We start from the raw sequence: 16069 nt of genomic DNA on the forward strand, positions 1-16069 counted from the left end.
ATCATAGGAATACCTAGATAGGCAGGAGTTCTAATCCCAATATGACAAGTGTGTATGTGTGTGTGAATCCTGTACTGTCTGGCTCATATGATTTTTGACCTGTGTACTAACCTTTACATTTCTCTTCAGTCCAATTTAGTAGACCTGTTGATGTCATCTACCTTAGAAGTACCTTTGGAAGATATGGAAATGTAGAAGCTCTGTTGGGGATCTGATAGCTGCATAGCGTTATAGTAGGAATACATAGATAGGCAGGAGTTCTAATCCTAATGCTGGCAACTGTGTTTGAGGATCATATCATGTGTGACTTATACCATTTTGATGTTCGTACCATACACAATTTTTGACCACCTCCTGCTGCCATTACTTTATATAGTGTGGTGATAGCATCTGCCTCACATGCAGCAGGTTATACCATTGTACAGTCCTCTGTACAGATGTGTCTGGAATATCCATATGTTTGAATCCTATAAGTGGTTGGACGTGGCCTGTGTGCCTTAACAATGTCCATGTATGAGATATTATAGCCAAATAGGCCACAGTGAGTGTACTGACATATGGCAGCATGGGGTATCATACCTGAATGAAACATCATGCTGATTGGACGTCTGCCACCCTCACAGGTGGCCTGCCTTGTAGGTGCAATACATGAGTACAGATGCTTGATTTTACAAGTGAAGTGTACCTGTTATGGGTCACATTAAAGGCTGGAAGAGTTGTGGACTGTCATATTGTGGTCCTACTTAGTATGTAACAGGAACACCTTGCATTGTAATAGGGGTTTGTACACAATTTATATCCACTGTATACTAGAAATGTGTCATGCATGACCTTACCTTAGGCCATTTTTCCAGCACAATTTGTTGGCCTCTTTCTAGACATCTTGGCACTGAAAAGTTGTAAGGTATGCTACAGGAATGTTGAATTCACATCAGATAGACCCCAGTGGTGACCAGTTTGATACAATACATTTAACCCCAGCACAACTGAACATGCACAACAAGCAATATAGCTATTACATAAAGCAATATAGCTATTACTGATGGGTGTGTACATGGTGAATTGCATGCACTTCACATGCCTGGGGTATTGCCAAGCAACAACAGAACAATGTAATACTCACCAGCTTCAGGCTGCTGTCCCATATGCAGACCAGAGTGTCCTAGGTAGTTGTGAGAGGGAGTTATTGTCAGCAGACGCACATGTGGCCTTGGTATAGGATGGATGCAGCATGCCTGCACGTCTACAGTACTAACCACAATAATACACAATGACCTGTCCTCAACATAGATGTGCACCTCTGTCCATTAGAAAACCCCATCCACAACTGCATTTGGTCATGACACATGCATGTAGATATAATACAGATACATGTATGTCTGATACATTAGTGTACTAATCCCCTGTGGGCCCTTACCTGCATTCTCCTCATCTAGTGTGTGTGTGCAACCCACCTCCACAATGCTTCCTTCAGTATTATGGCTCGTGTGTTTGGCGTGTGGCCCAAGTGTGGTGAGGAGCTCCTCAGTGGGTGTCAGTGGGGGCTGGATGGCTGAGTCCCCACTTGTGGCTAGCCGGTCTCTCGCTATATCAGCAGCCCATTTATGGGCATGGCATTTGAGGTCAGTGGCCCAATGCTACACATGCACATAAGTTCTGCCGGCATCATTAACCCTGTGGCCCACACTGTTCCACAGGGCAGTCCTCTCCCACACATCTTCTGCTCTCCAACAACATGACAGGGCATAATGTCCAATCACATATTGGGTGATGATGTCTGTTTCCCCAACAGAGAATGCTGGTAGGCTAGCACTCTGCATATTGCCTGGAAGACATAAACAGGAAAAGGTCACAGGACCTCATGCAGTTGTCAAAATGCACATCAACAGTGGATATTACTTGCAAATAATCCAGACTACACCGGAACTCTCCAAGCTATCATGACTATAGCAGCTTGCATTACACACCTATCCCTGAATTATCTTATTCCCCTCAATGTTGGACACTTGTTTGCATAATCCTCTATCCTCCATTCATTTCTGTGTAGAGGGTTGACAGTGGTCATCTTCCATGTGGATGGTATGTGGATGGTGGCAATCCTGTGTTTGACTGTGGTGTGTGATGGAGCTCTGAGCACATGCCTGAGTTCATGTAGGAGGCAGACACTGATGTTATTATGACTCATGGAGATATGCTGTTGTTGCCATCAGTAGGCAATGTGTACATGCTCACCATTGCTGAGGGGAGGAATGTGGTCGATGTGCATATCTCCATGTATGACTGGGGTGGACAGGGTGGCATTGTTCCCACCTTACCTGTGTAATGCAGGTTGCCTATATCCAGAGCATGTGTGTATGAGGTGTTCTTTACCCCCAGTACGGGGTGAATTGTGTTGTTTCATCTGAGACTTACAACATATGTGGAGACATGGCTGCAGTTGTCCTTGGTGGTGTGGATATGTCCAATTCATAGTCATAGTCAGACTTACAGGATGTCACCTGTGAACTTACCTGCTTGCTCAGATATAGGTGGACTTGTTTCAAAGTTGTTGCCTGCACCTATGTGTCTCTCTACAGCCAATGTAGCAACTTATTATGTGGTTTGTGTATTGATGCGGTCCACCAAAGGGGATTACTCTACCTTGGTAGAGGCTGAATATACAGGTCAGGTACTGCTGTGTCAATATAGCTACAGTGGATATATAGGTGCACACCCCTGATACACTGCCTGGTATTTGTGCAATTGGAACATGACACCACAATAACTCATTTCATAACAATTCCCACCTGTAGTGCGACCTATAGCCTGTACAATCCAATTGAAAACATAACAATCTGGTCTGTGAAAACATATGGAATAATACTCAGTACAATAAGCCAGTTGAATGAGTGTGCACATCCTTAAACTTGTTTATGCACCTTTTGAGATGGTTACAGCATTCATCCATCTTGGTCTGGACTCTAACATCATGACACATCTTCACTTGGCAATAGTTGCTCACCTTCATAGAAACACTTTTGATTGTATTTCAATGGAATTGGACAGATTAGGGGTCACATTCAAGATGTGAAACATTATGAAATGGTCTTATGTGATCCGATTGTCATACAGCACACACACCTGGCATTTCAACAGGGGTGTGTACATTTGTGATATCCACTGTATATAGGTGTTGATATAGCTGGTAGTGGTAGGCATGGACAGAGGGTCATAACACAGATGGACACTTCTATGATTAATACCTGATAATCATGCCTACTCCAGTACCCACATCAGTGTCAGGGCAATGCAACCACCAGTAGCTGTACACATATATGTCTGTTGTATGCCCTGACACTGATATTACACACATGTGCAACATACACAACCTATTTACCTGACTGCTTGAAACCCATGTGATTAGTTTTGTGCCTTTCAGCTGAACATATGCATACATACATGTGTTCAGGGATACCTGGTATACATGTCTGCTGAATGTTAGTATGGCACACTGTATTTACAGTCTTGCTGCTCAATCATATTTCTCAACCTGTTACAGCAGTACGTCTGGACAATGGCACACATAAATGGGTGTCAAAAGGGACATCAGTATTGATACTGTATTAATATAGCTGCACCATACATTAGTACATTGATTTCACAGTAGGGTTTGACATCACTGTGATAGCCTGGAAGATGTCCAACAGTCATAAGTAGGCTATTATGTTACAATGCCATTGCTCACAGACCTGCCAACAGTTTGGCTGACATAACACATATATATGTGTATGTGACTACAGATATCAGTCACAAATGTGCTTATTGTCCAGCAGATCACTGTGCAGTTGAATGTTATTAATTCAATATATCGCATGCAGTTCAACACACATGTCTGCAACAGTACTCTACTATGCACACACCCTATATAGGTGTCTTAGCTTTACAAGGCAAACATGTGTCATACTCATAATCACAGGTAACATGGATATGGAAACATCCCATTAACTGGCCTAGCAGTGGCACAGTCACAACTGTTTGACAGACACCCCTGTGGTTGTAATATATGAGCTGTCCTTTCCCAGGTGATTCAGACTTCTGATCTGTGATCCTACTTCACAACCTCACAGAACATCACATCTGAACAATGGCTAAAATGATGGGGGAATACATAGGGGCAGGCATTAAATATACCTGTTAAAAAACAGATGAAGTACATAGAATGATACATTTAGCATTACAGTGAATATTCTTAAGGATGTGGAGTCTTAAACTCAAGTGTTTGTCATTGCCAGATGACTTCAATCCTCAGCTATTTGCCAGAAAAGTACAGATCTCAGGAGGAACAGACAAAAATACATGATGGTAAAATGTGGACATTTTGTGAAGATCTGTACAGTTGAGAGGTATGTCTGTGATATCTCCCAATGCAGAGATGGCCAGATGCTATGGCCATAGTAGCTGTTTAGCAGGACATTAGTACACCATGTCTTGTTGGAACATATATTCCTCCAAATCATATTTCCCATTATTACAGACCAATTATTACATTCAAATACTTGCTTACATGTTCCGCTTACCTTTTTTTCTTTCTTTTCTTTTCCACTTTGTTTTATTTGTTATTTCTCCCTCTCTCTGTGCACTACAGGGATGGAGCTGGTTTGAATAGGTGGCATCATGGCTTTTGTAGGTGATGCTCATGACCAGGTTATGGCCTATGCACCTATTGGGGTTCCTCACTTGCTAATTGCATGCAGAGCAGCTGTGTAGTTCTTCCAGTAGTCAATGTCATGGCAACACACTGCTATAAATGAGTACTCCATGTGGGCGTTGGCCCTTTCCCTTACCTGTGAGGAAGACATCCTGGAGTTGTGTGAGCTACTATCTCTTACAACAAGACTTGTGGAGACAAGCCAACTAAATGGTAGGGACGGTTCAAGACTTAGGAGCAGCATGTGAGTATTGCTGTTAAATGTTTTTAATACTGCTAGTTTAACAGGGTTTTGTCTGCACATGCCACTTCTGCATGGGTTTCAGTCTGACAAAGTTCTGTCTCTGCATAGCTCTCAAATGTAGGGCCATCAACATAATGACCACAGGTTAACCTGTTGTGTATGGGCTGTTCCCCAGACAGTTGTCCTTGGCAAATCAGTAGCATACTCTGGTGATTGCATTAGGTAGATGGTAACATCATTTGTTTTTCTGACTTTACATCCCTCAGAAAAGATATGTTACAACAAACCCTGTAATACCAGCAACTTTCTCAGTGTATAACAGCAATATTTCATGTATGGCTGTGTATTTGGGCTTCTGTCCACCAATTATATCAGACTTTGTCCAGATATCATATAGTAGTAATTCCTGCAGAGGGGAATGGCTGGGAAACATGTTGAAGTCTGTACATTTAAGAGGTAGGTGTATAGAGAATGCTGTTAGATGGCCTTGTAACATATTTTATGTGGGGGACAGTAGCACATGTTTTAAAATTAGGCTGTTAGAACATGTCAGATGTATTACTGATAAGAAGTATGTCGGTTCTATAGATGTACATTTGAATAAACCACACCATAGGGACAGCAGTGAGTCTCAAGGTACTGTTTCTGAAATGTCTGATCCTCAGTGTGATGAAACATTTATAAAAGGACAATTGTTATGTACAGACTTCAATGTATTAATATTAACTGTGATACATTATCCCATATGGGGTTAAATGACAAGTGTAATTGGAGGCTGTGTATTTAATTATGTAATTAGGTGTTAATTGCTTCTTGAGATTAAGGTATGTATTTTTGGTGATGTTTACTCATTGAAGGTTTTGGCTAAGATATCAGAGTATAATAAACATGTGTGAAATACTGGCGGGTTGTATTTTTCTTTGCTATGTTCAGACATTTTATTTGTTTTGCTAAGAGATCATTGCATGTCTGGCCATTCTGTATGGCCTATCATAATTTTGTAGCAGTGTACTGTTCACTCATTTATGTAGACTGTGTGTGTGTGTGTGTGTGTGTGTGTGTGTGTGTGTGTGTGTGTGTGTGTGTGTGTGTGTGTGTGTGTGTGTGTGTGTGTGTGTGGGGGGCAGATGTGAGTGTCATGGCTGCTTTTGTATCCAACTGTGCATGCTGCCCAAGGTGTGGGTGGGCTATCAGCAGCATATATATATATATACACGTGTCTGTTTGTATGTGTAGATATATATATATATATATATATATATATATATATATATATATATATATATATAGATATGTCTAGGACTATTCACTGAAAGCACATTTCACTAAAAAGTCAAATGACTGTGCACAAATCACTGAAAGCACAATTCACTGAAAACGCAATTCACTGAAACACATTTCACAGAAAGTTATATATGGCCTTTTCCCCACTGTAGTGTGACCCTGGAGTTAGAATATATAGTAAGGGGGGTGTGGGGGGCACAGCCCCCCACATTGGGGTGTGTGTGAGGTGAACCCCCCCACATAGTTTGGATATATATTAAGTTTAGAAAAGAGTAACTTAATGAAATGGCACGTATCCATGTGATTGGTTCAAAATATTTAAAATAGGTGGGGGCTGCACCCTCCCCCACACCACCCAATGTGGGGGGGTGCCCCCCACATGCTCCCTTACTATATATTGATTTGCACTAAAGTGAGGAAAATGCTATATATAGCTTTCAATGAAATGTGTTTCAGTGAATTGTGTTTTTAGTTAATTGAGCTTTCATTGAATGGTGCACAGTCAAATGTGTTTCAGTGAAATGTGCTTTCAATGAACAGTCCTAGACCCATATATATATATATATAAATATATATCTATCTATCTATATATATATATATATATATATATATATATATATATATATATATATATATATATATAAATAATATATGTTTGTATGTGTATATATATATATATATATATATATATATATATATATGTGTGTGTGTGTGTGTGTGTGCATTTATGCATTGTATATGGCCTATCATGATTTTGTAGCAGTGTACTGTTCACTCATTTATGTAGACTGTGGGGGGGGGTGCAGATGTGAGTGTCATGGCTGCTTTTGTATCCAACTGCATGCTGCCCCAGTTGTGGGTGATCTATCAGCAACATATGTTTGTATGGGCATTTTGGGACATGTATGCACATTCCAAGCTGATAAAATAGCAGGGTAATGACATCTTTGATAAGTGTACTTAATTCCCTGTACATAATATGCTTCCATGTGTTGCCATTACAGTAGCAAGGGGTGTGAGTATACTGTAAAGAACACCTGGATATGCAGGGTAGTACCATAAACTTTTTCTCTTAGGATTTGTTTCATACATGGGTATTATCCCAGGTTATATGCAGTCACACTTGCATGTTCCACCAGCTACAGTACACTGGTTGACAGAAATAGTTTAACACATATAGTATTATGATGTTAGTACTTTTAATAGTGCTTTTTCAATTAAGAGTATATTGCAGATTGTAGTACTGGAACCATACACCCCTTCTTGCAAAGCTGGACTCTGACTACTGAGTATCTTGATGTAGGTGTTTGAACTGTACAGTTATATGTATCTCCTATTGAATATTGATCTGATATAAATTTTCCCTACTGTTGAATGACTGTGCTGCATGATATGCTTGAAAAAACATCAGACATGTCTATAACTCAGATGGCTTAGTGGTAAATTGTTGTGGCTTTGGTGTGCAGGGTTCTGAATTCAAAACTTCCAAGAGCTGATTATTTTGTTGCTGGGCAGAACAATGGTTATTGGATACAGAGAGATTAAGGCACTTTTAAGCAGTTGTAAGCGGGTTTGCGTAGGTTTGCATGGTGGTAAGCAATGCTAACTTCCAGTTAAATATGCTTACAGACAGCCTTAAAAGTACTTAATCTGTATAGGCATTGCTTAGCACTGTGCAAACAGTCTTAATCCTGCTTACTACTGCTTAAAAGAGGTTACTCCTGCTTATGCTCGTGCTAATTTCTTTAAAAGAAAAGAAAAAAAGGGGTGATAGGAAAGTGGTGAAAAGGGGGCAGAGGGAAAGACAATAGGGAAAGTAGCTAGGGATGCGCAGTGTGGATGTAGGGAAGGTCCATAGCTGTCCATTTCTTCTACAGCAACAGATGTGCATTTATTCTGAATTTGGAGGTTTATTTGGGCACACAAACCCCTGAGAGAGGGGTGAGGACAACAATAATGTGTTGTGAAGCTATTTAGACCAGATTACATGTGTCCAGTGGACATATGTGTGAAATGGGCAGCTATGTATGCGGCAAGATTTTTTGGGGGGAACAGATTGCCTTTTTTTAAGGTGAGAGTGGGATGTTGGGGAAGAATAGTAGGTGTATTTGGGGATGTAAGTTGGGTAGGAAGACAGACAAGACAGACAAGACAGCATACAGTCATGATATATGACAGGTGCAGGGTAAACATCTTAGATGGGGAGGGGTGTTTGGAATTCAGAAGCCCATGAGTCCCCAAATGGAAACAGGGGGACTGAGGTCCCCACCAATGGGCAGTCACCACTGCATCTTCATGGCCCCAAAGATGGCTGTGTTTGGGGCTGAGCTGGCAGAGCAGGCTGACCCTCTAATTGCACCATGTGGCCCTCAAGCTGGTGTAACAGATCTACAAACTCCTTTCGGAGCTTGCTACGCATCAATCCCCAGACCTGGCTTCAGGTGATGGTATCCTGTTTGTGCCCACTCCCAAGGGGAGGGATGAACCCCGTCCCCTGAGGCAGTTTCACCAGAGGGTGGTACAGGACCAGAAGATGAGGAGGTCCCAGGGTGGGTCCCAGACATGCTGGGGTCCAGTGCCATGGCCAGCTGATTTGGGAGAGGTGGGTCCGCTTGGACCGGCCTTCCCAGTCATGCTGTGGTGGTGCAGTTTTAGAACATATGTGAATTAGTAATAGTCAAAACAATCCAAGATTAGTTATAACAGCATGCATAGCTATTCCCATTAACCCAACACAACAGATATGCAACAGTTGCATAGCAAACAGGACACATGCATATATGGAACCACAGTGGCCATTACAACGGCATGCAAGTTACATTGATAGTGACAGGCCATCAGTGATAGTATTTCAACATGGAACATTAATAGAAACAAATTTCAATATTTGCTGAACGATAGGACATATGTCCCAACAGTAGGTTTGGTGTAAAACATATCCATTGATTTGTGTGTTTAGATTATTGTTGCAGATATGGTGGGGGGATGTCAATTAACAACTTGTATATCCTTGCAGTACTCACAACTTTAATGATCATTGCTCTAATCATTACTCTACATGTATTATTACAATACCATATGGCCTTGGTTTTGCCAGTGGTATGTTTGTACACAGTGTATAATTCAACCATCTTATAGCTACTTTCTATTTCTCTTAGCTGGAAGGCCTGTGGGGGGAATGTTTGCTAACACTACCTGACTGTTTCTACACATATTCCCAAACTCCTAGTGAAAATTATGCATCCAGCTTACTACCACTCCCGGGATTCAAACCATGGCTGTGTCTGCTAAAAAATACAACAGTTTGTATTTCATCAGAGTGAGCTATTAAGAAACTACTGTTTTTTCTTTCCATGTTTTCTGTCTAAATCTCTCTTGGTTGTATAATCTGACCTTGTAATTACAACATTCTTATACAGACATCCCTAGACATATGTTTTATGTAGCACAGTGTGGGAAAAAGTGGTTAACACAACATTACTATTCAAATATCAGATCTTGGTGAATGCAACATGTCAAGCCATACAATTCTAGAGTAAACACAACCAGTCCAGGATTTAGACCTTTATTGCCAGGCAGTTACAGTTCTCTTACCTGGAAGACATGTGGGGGGAAATGTTTAACAATACCTGTTTCTGCACATATTCACAAAATCTTAGTTGAAATTATGCATACAGCTTACTACCACTCCTGGGATTCAAACCATGGCTGTGTCTGCTAAATATACAGCAATTTGCCTATTATCAGAGTGAGCTATTAAGAAGCTGCTGCTGCTTTCTTCAATGTTTTTTGTCTAAGTCTCTCTTGGTTGTACAATCTGACCTTGTAATTACAACATTCTTTTACAGACATTCTAGACATATTTTATGTAGCACAGTGTTGGAAACAGTGTTTAACACAACATTAGTATTCAGATATCAGATCTTGGTGAATGCAACATTTCATGCCATACAATACCAGAGTAAACACAACCAATCCACGATTTAGAACTTTATTGCCAGGCAGTTAACCTTTTATTTAAATATGTCCTATATGGGACTATTACTGTCATATTATCTGGTTTATTCAGTAAAAACTATACACATTTTTATACTGTCATGTGACATTTTACTCCTTTATAATTATTTGGTATGACTACTACAAGCAACATTGTCACTCGCCAATCTTGCGATGCAGCCATTGCAACCTACTGGCATGGGCTTCCTGGTTTACACCCCGCTCAGCTGGAGCTGTAATGAAAATAGAGAAACATTTAGGCATACCTATCCATCACATACACAGGCTGGACTTTGGTAAACAGTTATTGCTATGAATACTTACACACTGCTGGGACATCTCCCCTCTCACTTGCTTCTTGGACCCACTGTTCCAAGAGCTCCCTCTTCCTCCATTTTAAGTCAGCATAGTGGTGCCAGACCTGCTCACCAGTCATAGGGATATCAGTGGCACTGGTGAGATCATGGGCAAGACTTTCCCAGGCTTCTGCTTTTGCATTGGGAGGCCTGGTACTGGTCCTTCAGCAGTCTCATGTCATGTTTTTTTTACCAGGAGTCCTACCATGACCTTGGATTCCTGTATGCCTCAGCACTGTGCCCGAAAGTGCATGCCCTCTCTTACACCTGCCATCTTGCCTACGGTGGTGAGCTACAACCAGTTATGATCTGTATTTCCACCTGCAGGGTTTAAATATGGCCAAATTCCCACCCTTTGCTGTGATTGGATGGTTTTGAAAATGCTGAACTAAGTTAAGCTACGGGCAAACCTGCTTAGCTATGGTTGGCAGTGCTTAAAGGGGCAGGTTCAGCATTGCTTACCAATGGGCAAATCTACTTAGCTGGGTTACTCATTGCTTAGTATTCATATGTACACAATGCTTACACCCAGTCAGCATAGCTGTGCAATGCTTAGCATTGCTTATGTTTTATTTTATTGGACTACCACATGTATGGGATTGATTCATCATTCATTACATAATATAAATTTATTTACCTTCCCTGACATCCCCCAATGTGCTGTAATTACATTTATTCTTGTGTGACTATACTGTATTGGACACTTGTGCTTATATGGAGGTTTCACTACTTTTTTATACTGACACCTCACATCTGGGCCTAATACACTGCTCTGGTTGAGAAATATAAGTTACTTCCTACATAAATATACAAATAAATTAAAATTGTAATCTTTCCACATAAAAAATGGGAATGATTTTGGTGAGGCTTGAACCATGAATGATTACATGCAAAGGCGTATGCCCTAACTGCTACACTATTACACTTATGCTTAGGCTGGATGTCTATTGTTATTTAACTTATAGTGTTGTTTCAACTGGGCTAAGCATAGCTAAGCAATGGACACACCCGTGCAGCTACACTTAAACTTTATTCATATGTAAAAACAAAATGTATTTGTTGTGTTTTTTACATCGCACACTTCAGAATATCCATGCTAATGCTAAACCTGCTATTCTGTCAACTTTCTGGCTTTGTAGGCACGATTGTGGGTTTGTCCAGATTTCTTAGTCTGGCAGGTTGGTAGTTGTGCATTGTGTACTTCCTACCCTGCTGAACATTCATGGCAATACTAAACCTGTTATTCTATCAGCTTTCTGGCTTTGTAGGGATGATTGTCCTTTATGGGTTTGTCCACATTTCTTACTCTGACAGGTTGGGAGTTGTGTGTTGTTGATTTCTACCCTAATGAACATTCATGCTAATACTAAACCTGTTATTCTATCATCTTTCTGCCTTTGTAGGCACGATTGTGGGTTTGTCCAGATTTCTTAGTCTGACAGGTTGGTAGCTGTGCATTGTATACTTCTTACCCTGCCGAACATTCATGGTAATACTAAACCTGTTATTCAGCTTTCTGTCTTTGTAGGGACGATTGTCCTTTATGGGTTTGTCCAGATTTCTTACCCTGATGGGTTGAGGGTGTTACGAGCATTCTCACTCTATTTAAATTGCCATACGGCAATTCTGGTGCACAGGGAGCATGTGTATTGTAAGAACACTGCTCTCAGACACACCCCCTGCACTCATACACTGAACCATGCCCATTTTACAGCATGGCAGCACGCCTTCATGAATATGCATGGCACGCTGCCATGCTGCATGGGAACGGTCCCTTCCGTGCAGGAATAAGCTATTCCTGCAAGGAAGTTCACTGAATCCGTTGGAACAATTTTACAGAGAGCCCATTCTCTAAATGCAATAATGCCCTCCAGGGTGTGTGTTAATGTGCAATTATTGCCCTTCCAGAGGCGGGTGTTAATTACACATTAGCACACACCCTGTTGGCATTACTGCTTTCTTGTACACCATGGTATCTCATTGAATCATTCTGCTGTGATGTACACAGTCTGGATGTTTTTGCATTTATAATAAATGTAGACAGACTAATTATCCCTATGTGTGGCCAGTAAGTTTGCTACACATCATTAATGCTTCCACTGATTTCTGCACTTTTGATTGTTTAACTTACAGCAAGAAGCTCAACAGAGACTGGCTCTTATAACAGTACACTCCTTTTGGTTTAGTAAACTTCTAGCTTATATGATATAGTTTTGAACTGCTTTTATTTATATTTTATATGTAAAAAAGATTAATGAACAAAGCAAAATCAATGTATTAAAGTGTAACTCCCAGTGGGAGCAGTTTGGTTCCATGAGTGTCAGGCATGTGAAATGACTTCTCCTAGAAGAACAGTTACATTATCCAAACCAGCTGTACCAATGATGTTAACAACAAAACAGATTTTGTTAACTTTTCTGAAACTGGTTAATGTCTAATCATAATCTATGAACTTGATTATGTTATACTGCAAAAGGCATCATCTGGAGTTTTGTATTCCACTGGGACGAGTAGGAGAAAATGGGAGTCATAATGATAAATGCAGATATCCAGAGGGTCCAGAAAGAGTGAGCAAGTTTCAGCATATACCAAAAATAAAAAAAAATAAAAAAAATTACAGAGAGATTGTAGGCTCTATACTGCAGTTTCTATTTACTCTCAAGAAACTGTCAGTGTCATACTGAAGAGTTTTATGGTGTGCATTTTCTTCTAACTTTTATAACTATATGAAGCTATGGTGCAGTCAAAGCATTTAAGTTTGTCTTCAAGACGTACTGTTATAGCCCAAATAATATATACTGCTTTAGACATGAAGTATTAATGCAATGGAAATTTATTTTTGTTAAAAACTGAATTGGATTCTTTCTGTGAAAAATATCTTGCCAAGACTTTTTTGTTTCATCGAAATTCGAATGATAAACAAGAACTGAAACTAAGTTATATCTTAGCATTCAGCTGTTAAAGCTGACAAAATGTGTATAATTTAAAACATAAGTCTCAGATTTGATAAAGCAGATGGATGCCGAATAGTGAAGATAAATAATATGTATTAAGTTACTGTATGAAGCAAATTTTTACAGGTAAAATTTCTGTACTGCAGAGTTGTAATGTTAGCAGCTCATTTAAATGATATAAGGTCCATTATTAATAACTGAATTTCATCTAATTCATAAACAATTATTCAAATCCAAAGCATCTCAAACTTTGGGAGGTCAAGAATCAAAACAGGGATACTTCCAAGCTTGCAAAAACACATTTGTTTGCATGGTAGCATATCCCTCCATGTATATGACTAAGTAGTAGCAACCCTCAGACTTCATATATACCAGCTGTGAGATCACACCGATTCGGAGACTGCATTCACTTTCTCATAATTCTCCAAGTCCACCCACCATGACAGAATGCTAGTGAACTTTTAGGTTTGTTGTTCTTTATCACTGATTGTCCATCCAGTGATAAAAACTAGGTCTTACAGTATGGTTAACTCCAAGGGATGCTCTATGTACACTCTTTTGTTTAAGCATTGTTTAAAGAGTTACACTATGAAGTTGTTAATGACTATTTGAAAATCATAACTTCATAGTTCTAAGTGTAGGATAAGAGCAGTTCAATTTCTATTGAAAGCATGAAATTGTGTATTGAAAACTTGAAATTGTTTTCAACTGTCAGTGGGAGTATTCAGCAGTAATTTCAACAGGGAATCGGTTATTAGTTGTTAGTGCATTAAAGAAATGAGCTTTCACACAAAGCCAGTATAAGTACATAAACATTAATATATTTTATCAACTAAAAGCAACATTTTATTAAATGAGTTAGAAATGAAATGGTTATGACAGTACCCAGTCTAGATAAATGTAAATAGTATAAGAATATACTAAGAATGAACAAAGAAGTTACCCTGCTGCCATAGAGGGATAAAGCTCTGACCACAAATCAGGCAATATAAGTTTGAGTAGCCATTCAGGCATCTGATGTCGAGCATGCCTATCCTGGAGGGGAGGAACAGTGCCAGATGTTACTCTATGAGCTCCAGCTGAGCCTAGAACTTGGGAGTATGGACATCAGGTTGGGGGGATGAAAGGAGCTGGCCAGACGTTGGACACACAGTCAATGCCCATCCCAATCTAGAAATCTAGAGCTATATGCTGATATGACATAGATGGGGTTAGGGTGAAATCAGCAGAAAAATGTACCCAACTGAACTGATGAAAACTTATTTGCCAAGACCTCATCTGACTCCCTGGTTGGAAATCTGATCCTTATAACCCACACACATGGAGGAGGGGTACCTCTTTGAAGTAGGCCTGCTCTCAGGAAAAGGGCTCTCCTAGCAAAGGAAAGACTGGTAATACACTCAGATGGGATTTTCAGGTGGGGTCATTGGAGCTGGCAGATGTGGCTTGATACTTTGCCACTGAGGAAGAAAAAATGTACTAAAAACCTATTGTTTATTATATAGTTGCAACTTGAACTCTTTTTTTATGAAAACATGTTCTGCTTATTTAGCTGATTATTTTCTAAAAGCAGATGTGACTTAAGAGAATGGTTTAATTACTCTAAATTATTGATTTTTTATGAGCACTGTTCCCTTTCTTGAGTTTTCTTCATTAAAATTTGTTTGAGCACTGCCATAGATTGTTTCTCTCATCTTAACTATTTCTCCATTTTGTTTTATTTTTTATTTTTTATTTTTTTGGAGTCTAGTTTGCTCCATGCACTGATTAGCACAAACATGTTTGGCCACGCTCATCTGTTTGTGTGAAGTGTGGCAGTCCACAAAGTGGATGAATAGACCACCCAGGTTAAAGACAGGACCCAGACAGCCACAAACATTAACTGGATGCATTCAATTAATACTATTGGCCATCATCCAAACACTGCAAGCAGCGAGAACTTTACAATGAATACTAAGATAGGGAATGCCATTTAAGCAATCTTGTGGCAGCAGGTGTTAAGTGTAGGTCTGTAATGCAGATGATCCTGGGTTCTAGTACAGGGTGTGCAAATTATGTTTTATTGTTGTGTGCTTGACATGGGTGCCACTCCTTCTGAGTCCCAAGAGGAGCTCCAGGTAGGTTTTGTTATATGACCAGTTGAATACTGTTGTTTAGTAAAACAATTGTCATAAATGTTACATCTGTGCCACATGTCTTTTTTCGGGGAGATTGAAGATTGCTACAGTTATAAGCTTAGTTTGGAGTTGTCAGCAACGTTATTGTTGAAAAGAGAGTTAATGCAAATATAGAGGAGTACATGTATTACCCCCTTCTTACTGTTAAATGTGATGATGTTACCTCTTGCATAACTTTTTTCAGCAATCCAGCAAGACATGTCTCATGCAGAGGCTAAGCCAAATAAATTTATGTTGGTACTGCAGATCATCATCATAATCATCAGCCCCCTTTTTCCCATTTTTTCTACATGGGTCAGGGTATCATGTTAACTGTCACCAACTCTCTTGATTCAGTGCCACACTCTGGCCTTCTTCAACACTCATGCCTA

This window comes from Protopterus annectens, chromosome 1.part1 (assembly GCF_019279795.1).
Source record: "Protopterus annectens isolate FY-2018-M chromosome 1.part1, PAN1.0, whole genome shotgun sequence".
NCBI classification, from domain to species: Eukaryota; Metazoa; Chordata; order Ceratodontiformes; family Protopteridae; genus Protopterus; species Protopterus annectens.